General features: G+C 41.9%; 1 long non-coding RNA gene across 2 annotated transcripts in view; it reads left to right on the plus strand.

Moving 5' to 3' along the window:
* The window catches only part of LOC146189364 (uncharacterized), a 36,879-nt gene extending 24,015 nt beyond the window's left edge, over positions 1–12,864 (plus strand). Inside the window, exons 1-2 of one of the 2 annotated variants that reach the window (XR_014707292.1) lie at positions 457–538; positions 12,371–12,864. This is a non-coding gene — a long non-coding RNA (uncharacterized LOC146189364). Of the gene's footprint in view, positions 1–456; positions 539–12,370 lie in introns of those variants that run through there. The other variant, XR_014707293.1, reaches the window with a different exon arrangement.
* The last annotated feature ends 579 nt before the right edge of the window (positions 12,865–13,443 follow it).

The following is a 13,443-nucleotide window of genomic DNA, read 5'->3' on the forward strand; positions in this document are numbered from 1 at the left end:
CCTAATAAACTAATGTCTAGCTCTTCTTGTTGCTGGAAACAAGCAAAATCATTTGGGGCCGGATGTGAACACTTAATATTTCAATGCTAATGGTTTGAGTTGCACTTTAACAAAGGGTACAGTCTGTGGCGGGGTTTTGCGCGAGCAACTGGCATTTAGATATATGACTCACTTTTCAGCCAAACTTACAATCTGACAGATAAATTACTTTCTGAGGACACATTGACTGAACCGCGCGCTAATGTACTTTTTCTGGGATGCCTGCTACTTTGATGTTCGTGGAACACGCCCAGCTCTGCTTGAAATAAAAACGCCGAGTGTGCGATCGTGCTAAGAGCAGTGCGTATACGATCATGCAGCTCTCGCGAGTTGGTTTGAGATTACCACTGCAACACCCTCCATGGATAAGGCGCACAGAAAAGGCGACAAAGCCCAGGGCTTATCAGTAATGCGGCTATGGAGCAGTGAGTGAGCAGCTGTCGCTCGTAGTATCGTTCCAGTCTGGCCAGATGGGCACATCTTTTCAAATAATGTTTCTGTAAGTGACATTGTTTTGTGCACTTCATAATCCACTTCTTCATAGGAATATGCTTTCGCTGAGTCCTGTTCTAGGGAAGAATAACTTCAAAAGATATGCCGCAGATAGTACAATACTGATAATTTGCACGCCCAAGATGGTAGGGCTTGGATGACGGTCTGGAGAACTGTGTTAAAAGAGACAAATATACAAATATACATTTAAGCACCCTTCGGGGAGTGTCACACGCGGAAGAAAGGCAGCATATTGATTTTTATTGCGAAAACAATACTTCTTTCACTTTCAAGCCTTTGCGGTGCGACGGCGGCGCACAGGAAATTACCTTTCGCATGGCCTCTGTGTGACGTCACGCCTCAAAGCTGGGCGACCAACTCGCGCCGTCCGTGAGAGACGGCGGTGCGTATGAACGACGGCCTAACTCCCGCTCTCTCCGCCAGGAGCGCCACAGGTGTTATGACGTCACGCCTCAAAGCTGGGCGACCAACTCGCGCCGTCCGTGAGAGATGGCGGTGCGCATGAACGGCGGCCTAACTCCCGCTCTCTCCGCCAGAAGAGAGCGGGAGTTAGGCCGAAATGTCAAAAGTAGCGCTGTGGCGCCACTTTTGCCGGCGGTGGAAACCTGCAAAAAACGACTGGAAGATTGGTGGCTTAAAAGCAGAGAAGTGACATAATGTTAGTAATGTAGAAACAAAAAAATTAAGAACTAGAATGATGGTTTAGTTAACGAATCTAAATCAATAATTAAGATATATGGAGAAAAATGAGCATGATAGCTACTGCTACCACCCCGTTTCAAAGGGGGCGCTCCTATATTCCATCCATCCATCCATCCATCCATCCGTCCATCCATCCATCCATCCATCCATCCATCCATCCGTCCATCCATCCATCCATCCATCCATCCATCCATCCATCCATCCATCCATCCATCCATCCATCCATCCATCCATCCATCCATCCATCCATCCATCCATCCATCCATCCATCCATCCATCCATCCATCCATCCATCCATCCATCCATCCATCCATCCATCCATCCATCCATCCATCCATCCATCCATCCATCCATCCATCCATCCATCCATTCATGACATTTCGGTCAGTCTCGTTCTGTTGTTAAATAAAGTGTGGCGTAGCAGTTAAGGCGTACAGATATTTAACCACAATACCTGTTTTCGAACGCGACTAATTCGAATCTACTTGTGATTGTTTTTCTTTTAAAGTGAATATCTACAAGAAATCATGGCGAGTCATTTGTCAGCCATAGCTTCCATCGCTCTCTGTTGGCTGGTGAACTTGAAAGACACTTCAGGTGTAAATGCACTTTGAATCCACCATGCCGGACTCAGTTTGTATTACCGATGAGAGGCCGCGTAGTTAGGATCTCACGAAGCAGCTTGGTTAATCAGAGTGACAGCACAAACAGACGAATAACATTATTAGTCGGTGATGATGAGCGGATAAGTACTTATGTTATAATGTATTGGGGACTGCAGCACGATGGAATCAGAATAGAATAAATCCAAAATTGCAGTACACTCACACATTAAACATATTGAGCAGTAAAACTTTACTCAAAGAAATAAACCCGGATTCGTAAATTGTACTGGCCTGTATTTTACGTTATAATTTTTCTTTGAGAATAGTGGAAGGCTGTCGCCAGTTATGTTACATCAGAGGCTTTGAATACTATTTGGCCAATTATTTGACAATCCTATCAACATAATAGTAGCTCAAGAACATAACCGCGTGTTTGCTAGAGTGCCACTCGATATTGAGATTTTTCACCGAGGGAAATGTTGCATTAAGCGCGCAGATTTGTCAGTATTTCGGCTTACCAGTTAGAGGGTTATTCAAATTATTTGTAAAATGTGTCGAAATCATTCTATAAATTTTAGCGTGTTTCTCAAAGGGCGCTGGTGATTTGAAATTGCGGAATGGTCATCAAGCAAATATTTGTGCTGTGCGCGTCGAACATAAGCTTGCTGCCTTGGCACTTGACCTTTGCCTTTTTTAAGCTGAAGGATTCCTTATACTGCTTAGTAACTTTGACATTTCCAGCAAATTTGTTTTTTATAACATGCTGGCCCTTTTTGCGTAGTAATATTTGAATTTCCATGAAAATGCCTTCGAATAAAGTCAATATTAATATAAGCAAGTAATAAAATGACTTCTATCAAGCTGTATTCTTGATTTTGAATTTAGGTGACGTAGGATTTGGTGGCCTTAACTTGCCCCTGATTCGATCCAATCGTAAAATATACCCAGCACTTAGCGCATTGGTGTGGTGCAAAAAAAAAAAAACGCAACATTTTCTTATCACGGGCATTTGTTTTGGCAGAGAACAGAACAGAGAAGATTTGTTCTCGTTTAAAGCAACAAACACCCTAATAAGCGTGGCAACAATTAAACGGCCTAGAATATTTGGCGTAAAGACGCGTATGTGTGTTTTTTTCCTACAAGCATTACCACACCACAAAATAATAAATGTTGTCATATTCCTCCAATTAGTTATGAAAATAAAAACTTGCCTTTGTGCTTCAGTATTATTCAGCTGAGATGCATTGAGCTAAGCGGAGTATTTTTTTAGCGCCATTTTTACGTTAAGCTTAACAGTAAAAAGGAAGGATAGAGGAAGCCTGTTTCAACAACATCTGTGGCTGAATTCTTTTAACTCAGAACGAAGCGTCATCTAACACTACAATTTGAAATAATATTTGTAAAATAATGTCATAATGCAGTGAAAAATCAATATTGTTTGAAAGATTTACTTTATGAATACAATTAGCTACTATGAAAATAATTCGTAAAGCGTTGACAAAAGATGCGAATGAAGCTGTTGACCTCTGGCGTATGTCGGTGGATGTCTGAGCTTACAGTAGCGAAACTCTTCAGAACGCACCGTCCTCTGCGACAGAAATCAATTGAATGCTGCTTGCAGTACATGTTTTACCTAATCTATAGCCCTTTTCATTTCCCCTATGCGTTTTTTTGTGCCCAGAATACGTAATTTTTAATTGCTGTCTTAAAAACGAAGTGTCAGTAAGATTGTTAGTGATCAGAAAAAAAAAAAAAGCCGTCAGAATGTCTGCAATGAGGTGTCTTACATCTGTCTCTTTTAACCAACTTTAGGAGCTCGTGCTCTAGTTCACGGGAAGTGAAACTTGTCATGGCAGCTCAGATGTTAAGACACTCGGCTACTGCGCAGGAGTACCACGGGTTTGAACTCGATACCGGCGGATGCGTGCTGATGGATTGGAAACGGATATGCGTCCGTGTTTTTTTGCGCGAATTCATTGCACGTGAAAGATCCATAGGTGGTCGAAATCATTCTGCAGCCCAGCATCACGGCATCTCTCTCTTTCCGCTTTCACTTGCACTTCTTTCCGTCTCTTATGGCACGTTACAGGTGTCCACAGTAAATGTATGACATATACTGTGCTTTTCTTTAGCTCTAAACCAATTTAACAAGTGACAGAGGAAGCCAAAAGAGTGTGATATACAGCATTGCGGCAGAGTAAAACTGATGACGTGTCCGCTACAAGTTTGTGATACTGCTAACATAAAGGAGACTGTGACATGACTGAAATAACAACGTCCACCAATCGGATACGTCAGTGGAGGCTATGTGCTTTCAGGAGGCTTTACCTTGAGAGCAATGGGTGTACATCTTCGTTCACTCATTCATGAATCACTCTGTGTCGTAGACCTCAGCCTGATAAGTTCTGCTGCCGCTATTTCTCCTCAAATGGCTGTGGAAAACAAACTAGATTTCAAACACTGCCAGGTAGGTTAGTCCTAAGCGCCGAGCTTTGTCTCGGCTCAGTGGATTACGTGTTCATCTATTGCAGCAATAGGTGCCGAGTTTTACGGAGGTAATTTTTCAGATGTATATACCTCCCATGTATCTTCCATACCCCGTACCTCTCTTCTTACGAAAAGTAAAACTTGTTAATGCTTACGTGCTTTCACGTTCTAAATTAAAGCGACCAGGTAGTGAAATTACATTGCCCTTTTTGACTAAGCACCGCAACCAAACTCATCACATAATAAAAGACAACTCTTCTGCTTTAATATCAGCTTGTTCGTTGTGTTGGCGAGGTTGCTGTTATCTAGAAATCTCTCTCCGCCAACTCTAACGTTACGATCGCTTATATAGAGGTAATTTTTCTCCGAGCTAAAAGCTTAATACTGTGAATGAAAGTACTTAGAGGCTGTCTATGTGGAAATCCCAAAACCACTGGAGAACGCGGAACTATTTCTCGCCCTGGATTCATCTAGATTTTTCTACGCGACCTTAATGAAAGTGATACCCGAAGGCTATAATTGAAAGCTTCTACCACTGAAGTCTCCTTGACCTCAATGTGCTGCAATAATTAATCGCGTTTTACAGCGTCATAGAATATGATCGTAGGATTTTTGAAAATTCGCTCACCTCCACCTTAGACCAGCTGGCGGTAGAACACCGAAAAAAGCTTTACTGATGTCTCCTTTTTTTCATACTATATTTGGAAACGACATTTACGTGTTTTGCTCACGCGTTTTGCGAAATGAGCATTGCCTACGACGAAATCCAGGAACCGAAATCCGCGAACGCCGAGTTGATGCCGAAAGGTAGTTACTTCACCTGGCATGGTACAGTGAATGAGTGAAAATTTTATCTGGCAAAAGTAATTCTTCCAGTGTGGTTGGGTTTTTATTGGATGGATAGAAAAAACACCAGGATTAAACATGCGCATAGACAAGCTTGGCGCCTAAATCTATCGTTACCAGATGGCGCCAGCGTTTCCCTTCGGTGGAAGTTCGGCGAAGGCGCCTTTCGATTTCTCGTTTTCGACGCAGACAGCTCTCGTTTCGTATCATGCGCGACATACCCACGCACAAATTGTCGCCAAGCTTGGCACAAAATAAAGCGATATAAATATGTAAAGTTTTCATGTGGTCTGACCTCGAGAAGACCACACATTGGTTGAGGGTTGATAATATTTTATATCTCTAGGTTATAGATCCGGAATTCTATATTAAACGATGGTGCACATCCTACACAGTAGGTCACACAATAATTTACACTATAATGTAGAAAGCTCAGCGGGAATAAAGGTTTCAGTGCGAGCACCTGACATCAGTAGCCAGCAGGTGCAGTCCACGTCACTGCAGGCGTTTGACACAGAACACCTGTTAAATGAAGGCTGGTAACACAGACAAATTTAAACTGTCGTTCGCGATATACCCCTGCTCCGCTATGTTAGGAGACGGTACGTACTCAACAATACTTTCATTGCATCTTTTCTGTGGCTTGCAGCCTAGATTCAGGGAGGTAAAAAAGACATTGCGAACAAAATAATAAAGGCGTCTTTTTGTCGTTGGATAGTAAAACAAAATATCAGCGGCCGCCTGAACCGGAAGGAAAATGAAAAACGTACAGCAGAAAGTAAATGGCGCGGATTTGTAAGATGAAACAATATTTTTGGATTCAAACAAAGCTTTCAGAGGGTTTTAGGTTATTTGTGTGCTGCAACGTCAGGCCGGCTCTAGAGACACTGTATGAAAATCTGCATGACATTACAATTGCATTTACCTCAGGCCCTTTCATTTCTTGCTCTATCACAATGTGCACTGTATTCTTTATCATTCATCCTTCCCTGCTGGTGAAATAGGTAGGGCGCTCGACGGCTGTCCCCAAAAGGATCTAGGGTCAAACCGCAGCCGCGTCGGCCGCTATTTGACAGAGGCGAAGCAAGGCGCCCGAGTACTGTGCGACTTCAGCGCATGTTAAAGGATACCAGGTGGTTGAAATTGCCGGAGGCTTTCACTTTGGCATCTCGCATAAACCTTATAATGAAAAGCAACGAAACCAATGCTATTCTTTTAAATTCACACCCTAATAAAATCAATGCAAGATGGTCATCGCCAAACTTTTTTTAAGTTTAGGGCGTGCGTATGCTGTGGCATATAGTCAGGCGCCCATCCTGAGGGACAGTTAAACAAAGAATATGTGCAAGAGAACGGGTAACCATCAGTTCATATCCCTAGCGAGAAACCCATATGAGCCACGATAACCTCATAGCGATTTCTCATACTAAACTCATACAAAACTCATACAAATATCTAGCTATCTCATATATTTCTCTTAATTTCAATGATATTTGTATGAGATTATATGAGATTGTACGAGTTTAGTATGAGTTTATTATGAGAAATCTGTATGAGGTTATTATGGCTCATAGGGTTTTTTCACTAGGAATATCAAATATTTACCCAATATGACAGCACCATGATGTCCCGTCACGCGCAGGCAATGTCAAGCTTTTACCCATGCTCGAAAAATGTTGAATGAAAGTGGAGGACTTGCTCCAACAAACTATTAGAAACGCTAAATGGATCTGCGTGCGAATAATACTTATAATAAAATTCAAATAATGCCAATTGACAAAAATTAGTATCAACTTTCTGTTTTGTCGAAAAAATAAACGAAAACAAAAAGAAATATTTCATTTCCTTTATCTCCTCTCTGAAAAGGCATACAGAGTTTATATAAGCATCTGTGAAAGATCTAGTGCACAATCTGCTCAGAGCCAGAATAACGAATTCGTGAAAATGTAGGCTAAGAATAAGTCAGCGTTGTGATTTCGAAATTTCAGTGTCATTTTCTTAACTTCGATTAGTTAACAAATGAAAAAAGGTTAATTTCTATAAACAAGATGTATTTTTGCCCTCTCCTTGCAGCTGACATGTTGCTTTCCATAGAAATTCATATGCTTTGTTAAGTTTTTCAAGTTGCTACCAGGCGTGAAGACATGCTGATTACGCCTGGCGAGCTTGATGCAGTCGCATGAAAGCGCATTTCGGCCTCATGCGGCTCACAGTGCAGTGTTGTGTTTTGATCTTCTCGATACGAACTTCACCATCCTGGTAAAGCAAATGGCCGAAGGAGTATCAAGTATAACTGTAGTAGCTTAAAATTCTTGAGGTCTAAGGATTCGAACAATCTGGCGAAAAGTCGGTAGCCTTTACTTCGACTCTGCTCGGCTGCTGTGACCTACAGGCTCAAAGGGCCTTAACGCGGCGTGCGCGTGCGACGGCAACCGCCAATAGGGTCCCTGACTAGGGTCTTCACACAGTATTGTAAGGCCGAGGCCCTTAAGGCTCCGCGTCAAACCTCCAAATATGCAATAAACGTTTTCCCCACCACCACCACCACCTGTAGTTTTCTGTCAAAGTCATGCACGCTAGGATTAATGGGCAAGATTTTATTAACTTACTAGACTCAGATGGTGAGCGCTAGCTACTCGCTATTTGTCGTGCATATTACATAAGAATATTGTAGCAGCAGCTTATGTGCACCACTGAAGAATAACATTTAAAAGACTCATAAGAATCTATTTATGATACTATGTCTACCACGAGTTCAAGCCAAACTTGAAGAAAAGCCCACAGATAAGAACTTCGCAATACACGAAAAAATAGTAATAAACATCGCAGCCGTGGTGCACGTTATTTACTCTATAACTTATTATTAAGTTATAACCTAGCTATTCAAAAAAGCTCACTGGTGTTAAAATTAATAATAAAACAATGGATATTTAGTTGGAAATGGAAGTTTAAAGCCACAGACAAGAGGGTGCAACGTCAGTATAGAAAACAGAGAACAACTCATTTTCTAAAGCTTGTAGAACACGAGAATCTCGACCATTATTGACAAAACTACGCACGTAGAGCATGAGACGCGAGGGAGGCTTGGTGGAAAGGCGACGTTTACTGCTAACGTTTCGTACTGACTAGAACACTAAAATGAACCGCGTGCGCTATTCGGTCACTTTATGTATTTCCTTTTATTTCTCTGCTTCTCCGCTTGGCATAATGAAAAGGACCGCCACTCCCACATTTAAAGTGACCATTTAGGTGAGTTACCGCAGCAAAAGAGTGTGACATAGAGCAGTATAGGACGCATTTGAAATTTCCTGCCATAGTCACTGTGCCACGTCATCGATGGACGTGCCGCTTACGCCGACCTGTCTGTGCCTCCAATAGGCGCAGTTAATGTTGTATGAAACAAAAGTCACATAATAAAGAAGCCCCTATAGCCAATAATGCCTCCTTATGCTGAGATTTTGCACCTTAGTTTATATTTAGGAGCGTTAGCTCTTACTGTTTACATTTGCCGGTTCCTCGTCCGTTTCCTTCGCTCTCATATTCAAGATTGTGGTCAAGTCAGGGATGAGAAACAGAGAGAGAAAATCTCTCTCTCTCTCTCTCTCTCTCTCTATATATATATATATATATATATATGGATATTGAGCCATGTTGGTCCGATGTTTTCTCAATACCAATTTTTAAGATGCACGTTCCTTATTAAGAGTTTGTAAGATACACAGCCTGTCTCCCCTCTCTCTCTCTCTCTCTCTCTCTCTATATATATATATATATATATATATATATATATATATATATATATATATATATATATATATATATATTTACTTCGATCGCCTGTTCTCAGCGCGTCCCCTGCATCTAGATATGCTCAAACCACAGCGTATGTCTTCAAGACCAACCTGACCGACAAATGCAATTAACTCAATAAACTAACTGTACATGTGTTTTTCAGTCCCGATATAATTTTATGTTAGCAAAAAGTCTTATACCGTCGTTTTAAGTTCACGCCATGTACGGCAGCAGGTTTCCTGCTGTCATCATTTGATGAATGACACTGGACGATGATGCCACATGTAATGAGGTAAATGTTAAAGCACAGCTCTTTGGCGCCCGTTCCATAAAGCCCTTTCCCTGTAGGCGGATTACTACAGCCGCCCTCACGCTGATGTGCCCCCCATTCTAATGAAAGAAATATTTCTTCAAACTACATTACTTGCTGTTCTAGGCCGCATCCTGCGGTGTCTGCGTCTGCGCAATGAACTCAGTGGCAGTGGAAGCGCTTCAAGCCGATGTAAAAATGCACGAGTGCTTTGCTTTCGAGAAGTTTCTGGGACAAGATTTTTAGCTAATACAAAATCTTCACCTTCACGAGGGGTAAACGGAGTGAGGCAGAATATCTGTTTCGATTTATATTTGCTCACGTGTCGTATTACCGTCAGTCATTATGCTCAAATAGATAGTGACGATGCTGTACATGAATTTTACGAGACGTCTTGTAAACGTTTTAGATGTAACAGGCTTCTCTTGAAACATTGGGTCCATTTGTAATGGGATACATGGGATGCATGTACTCGGATGTAAGCGTACGGGTGAACGCATTAGTAAAAGGAGCGCACGTTTTCGTTTAAATTAAAATCACCCTTTCTGCACTGGAGATAAGAAAGCAATATGTGTCCAAGTGAAAGTGCACGGGTATCTACTACCGGTTCGCACATATCACGACTGCCCAATTATGCAACACTTGAAATATTTTAGGCGCAAATAGGGTGCTCCGTTTACTGTTGTCCGCACCTATACATATTTGGATTAGAAAAAAAAAATATTTTCTTTTTTGGAACTGAGCGAGCACGGTTTTGCTAGCCACGTCATGCCGACGAAAAATATCTCTTCCCCGGGAATTTAGACAGAGCTTCTAAGGCATCGTATATCATATTATTCCTATTCTTCATCTGCAAGCGTGGTCTCGCCAAAAAAAAAAAAAAAATGTTATCTCACGCGAAGGGTTTAACAAAAAAAAAAAAAAAAAAATCGACAATGAACGACGCTGTTTCTGAAGTAATTGTTTTTTAAGGAAGTAAAAGCTTCTCAGATTTTTCTAGGCTTTGAGGATACTAGCTGTGAGGCACTTTGACGCCGCTTGATAACAATGCGGCCCGGCCATTATTGTCGAGGCCGGCTAGAATGCCTGTTCCTTAGTTTATATTACGTATTATACATAGGGAAACAATACTCCAAGCCTCTGATTTCTAAGTTAAGAGAGTGTACGTCATTGGTAGTAGAAAGGCGACGGAACAATTGTTAGAATAGCTCAGACGTCTAAGGAGACGTGTGCATTTTGCAACAGTATATATAAATGTAAGCACGGATCGACCAGTGACACGTCTACTCAGGCAACAAACCGACAGGAAACCTCGGTAGGGTAAGTGAGCGCACAATTTAAAATTTTTGTAAACGCCTACAGTTACAGCAGGGCTATAACACTTTGCAATATTCACATGGTGCTCACTCGCATATAAGCACCATGTCTTTATTAACAGTACTTATTTCTTAAGATGCAGTAGAGTTTCATCTGCCTCTGCTAATTATGCTGCATAACTTTGTGCAAGCTTAACTTACAATAAGTGCCATGTGTGATTCGCATTGACGAAGATTTTGAGCAAGATTACTGTCATACTCTTTCAATCATTGTTTTGCTGTGAAATTTCATACTTTCCGGGACAAAGCCTATTAAAATCTATGGACGCTAAAGATCTAATAGATTCGCGTGGGCTAGTGGAGTGAAGTTCGTTGAAAATAATTAGCGCGAAGATAAGCGACGAGAATGAAAACATACAAAGCACATAGCGCAAGTCTGTGGCTTCATTCTCCTCCCCGTCCATTTCGCCCTCCCTGGTTTTTACTCTAGCAATCATAAAGGACAGAGAGAAAGTCTGGCTTGGGTACATATTATTATGGCTGCCTGAACACTCCGAGCAGAACATGTTCGGCATCACCTATCATATTCATCTTGTCATTGTAATACCTTTTTTATACAGCTTAGCAATGCCCAGAGCTTATCAATACTCAATTGGCTAAGACAACTTGAATTTAATAGAAAATACTTCTACACGCGCGGAATGTTATTTTGCACAGATTGCGAATAAAAGGTACCGGAATCATAGAGGTCGAAATATTATTTATGCACTTGAAGTGTTGGTCCAAAGCATAGCTTCCAATCGACAGATGAGCGGGGAAGTCAACCATACATTTGGTAAATCATAATCGAAGCTCACATAAAGGACGCCCTGTTATTTCTGGGGACTGTAGAGGGGGGGGGGGATAGCTCAGTAGCTCCTGATTCAGGCAAGGAGCCCACTCTGAATACGGATGACAAATTCCTTAGTGAGCATTGTTTAGAGAGGAAAGAACTCACACGCGGACCGTTTGGGCATCCGTGTAAATCGAAATTATCTCCTTTAATCATTGTTTCTTTATTGCAATCCCTATTATACTTAAGTATGCTCTTAAAGAAACCGCTTTTATTTCGATAGGCGGCGTGGAAGAGCCGTTACACCAAATTAAAGCACTAGGTCATTCAATGTAGCTCTTCTTGCAATGATAGAGATGCCGTAACAGTGAGCAACTTTCAGTGTCCATGTAGACATTGCGAAACCCAATTTGATAATTTTGCTCCTGTAAAGGCTGAATAAGTGTCAACTATTGGTACCTGAAACTCTACCATCGTTGCCTTTACTTAGCCACTGGGCCACCATTTCGTAAACTGGTAAGAACCTGCCTTCACGACACATTTATTTTAGTAGCTTATCATGTACGACTATTTATGAAACCACGTCACCGCCATTCTCGGTGTATTGATTCCAACGCTATCTGTTCTTAGTGCGATCCCGCGGTTTCTTTTCAGCATCACTTTATCGACCTAAACGAACAACCTTCATGCAGATGTCGCTGTAGTGAAGCCACTCCCATTTAAATTATTGCAGCTGTAACTTCTATATTTACCCTTATCAGTGACTCACCTTTTGAGGTACAAGCAGAAATCTAAAGGGCAAATATCACGCAGTGTCTTCTGTCCCGATACTGAATTATTGCACGTATCAGAGTGACGAACTGACTCTTTAATTCGCATATATGGAACGTGGTATTCACTCAAGTTATGTCGGTCTTTTTATTCGCAGCTCTGCCAGTTAGCAATTCTACGGAAGCACCATGTCTCCAGTCTCCCAGAAGAAGGCCTTTGGTGCCAGCTACAGGGCGCTCAGCTTTCTGTTTGTCGTAGCGATCGCCGCAACGCAACTCTGCACTGTAGCACTGGCCGACGACCACGACACGTCCAATGCAAATAACGACGCTAACGCGAACGCAAACAACGCTGACGCCAGCAGCAGCAACGAACACAGCAATGACAATGCCAACAGCAATCCTGACAATGCCGCTAACAGCAACAGCAACAGCAACTGAAGCAGCCACCCCATTTAGTGGCTTATGCAGTAGTTTACTGTGGGGTACATAACGGTAATAAAAGCTGAAAAGCTTGAAAAAACAACGTTTGCCTGATGTTGGGTGCAATGTTATTTCTCGCCTACAATTGTATGCTACGTACGATTAACAAATGGGTTGAGCTTGAAATGTGCGGTTCGCACGCTTTAAAGCGAACACAAATAGAAATACATCAACCTCTTTCCCTTTTCGCTGTTTTTATACCATCCTTGAGTGTTTGCAGCACAATATATATATAGGAATTTCTTTAGTTGCACAAATTATTGTTTTATCAGGAAGCAGAATGTCAGCCTAGATTGTATAACAGTAAATGCGCGTTTATTATTGTCACATGCTTGCACAGGCCTCGCCAGGGTAACTTTGTGGTTAATCCCCTACAATGATAAGCCTGAGGGTCGCGGCTCGTCTCTCCGCGGCGGCAGCTTTTGGACGGAAAACAAACGCAAAAACCCCGTGAAGTGCGCGTTGCTAGTGCTGTTTAAATAACCTCTGGTGTTATCAATTATTCTGGACTGCGACCGCAGTCAATGTCGCTTTAGGAGCATTTATCACGAAGCAGCTGAAATCACAGCACGTATCTTTGAATTGCATTGCTTGCCTCCCGATAGATAATATCCAAATCACACTATAAGACAATAAACCACGCGGCGCTAACCGTTTTACGGTTGCGTGCTTTGCACAGACGTTTTCCTTTGATGCTAGAATTACACAAATATTCTACAACCTCGCATGCATGAAAAGGTAATCGCTG

Source organism: Amblyomma maculatum, chromosome 5 (genome assembly GCF_055883805.1).
Source record: "Amblyomma maculatum isolate TAMU_Amacu chromosome 5, ASM5588380v1, whole genome shotgun sequence".
Taxonomy (NCBI): domain Eukaryota; kingdom Metazoa; phylum Arthropoda; class Arachnida; order Ixodida; family Ixodidae; genus Amblyomma; species Amblyomma maculatum.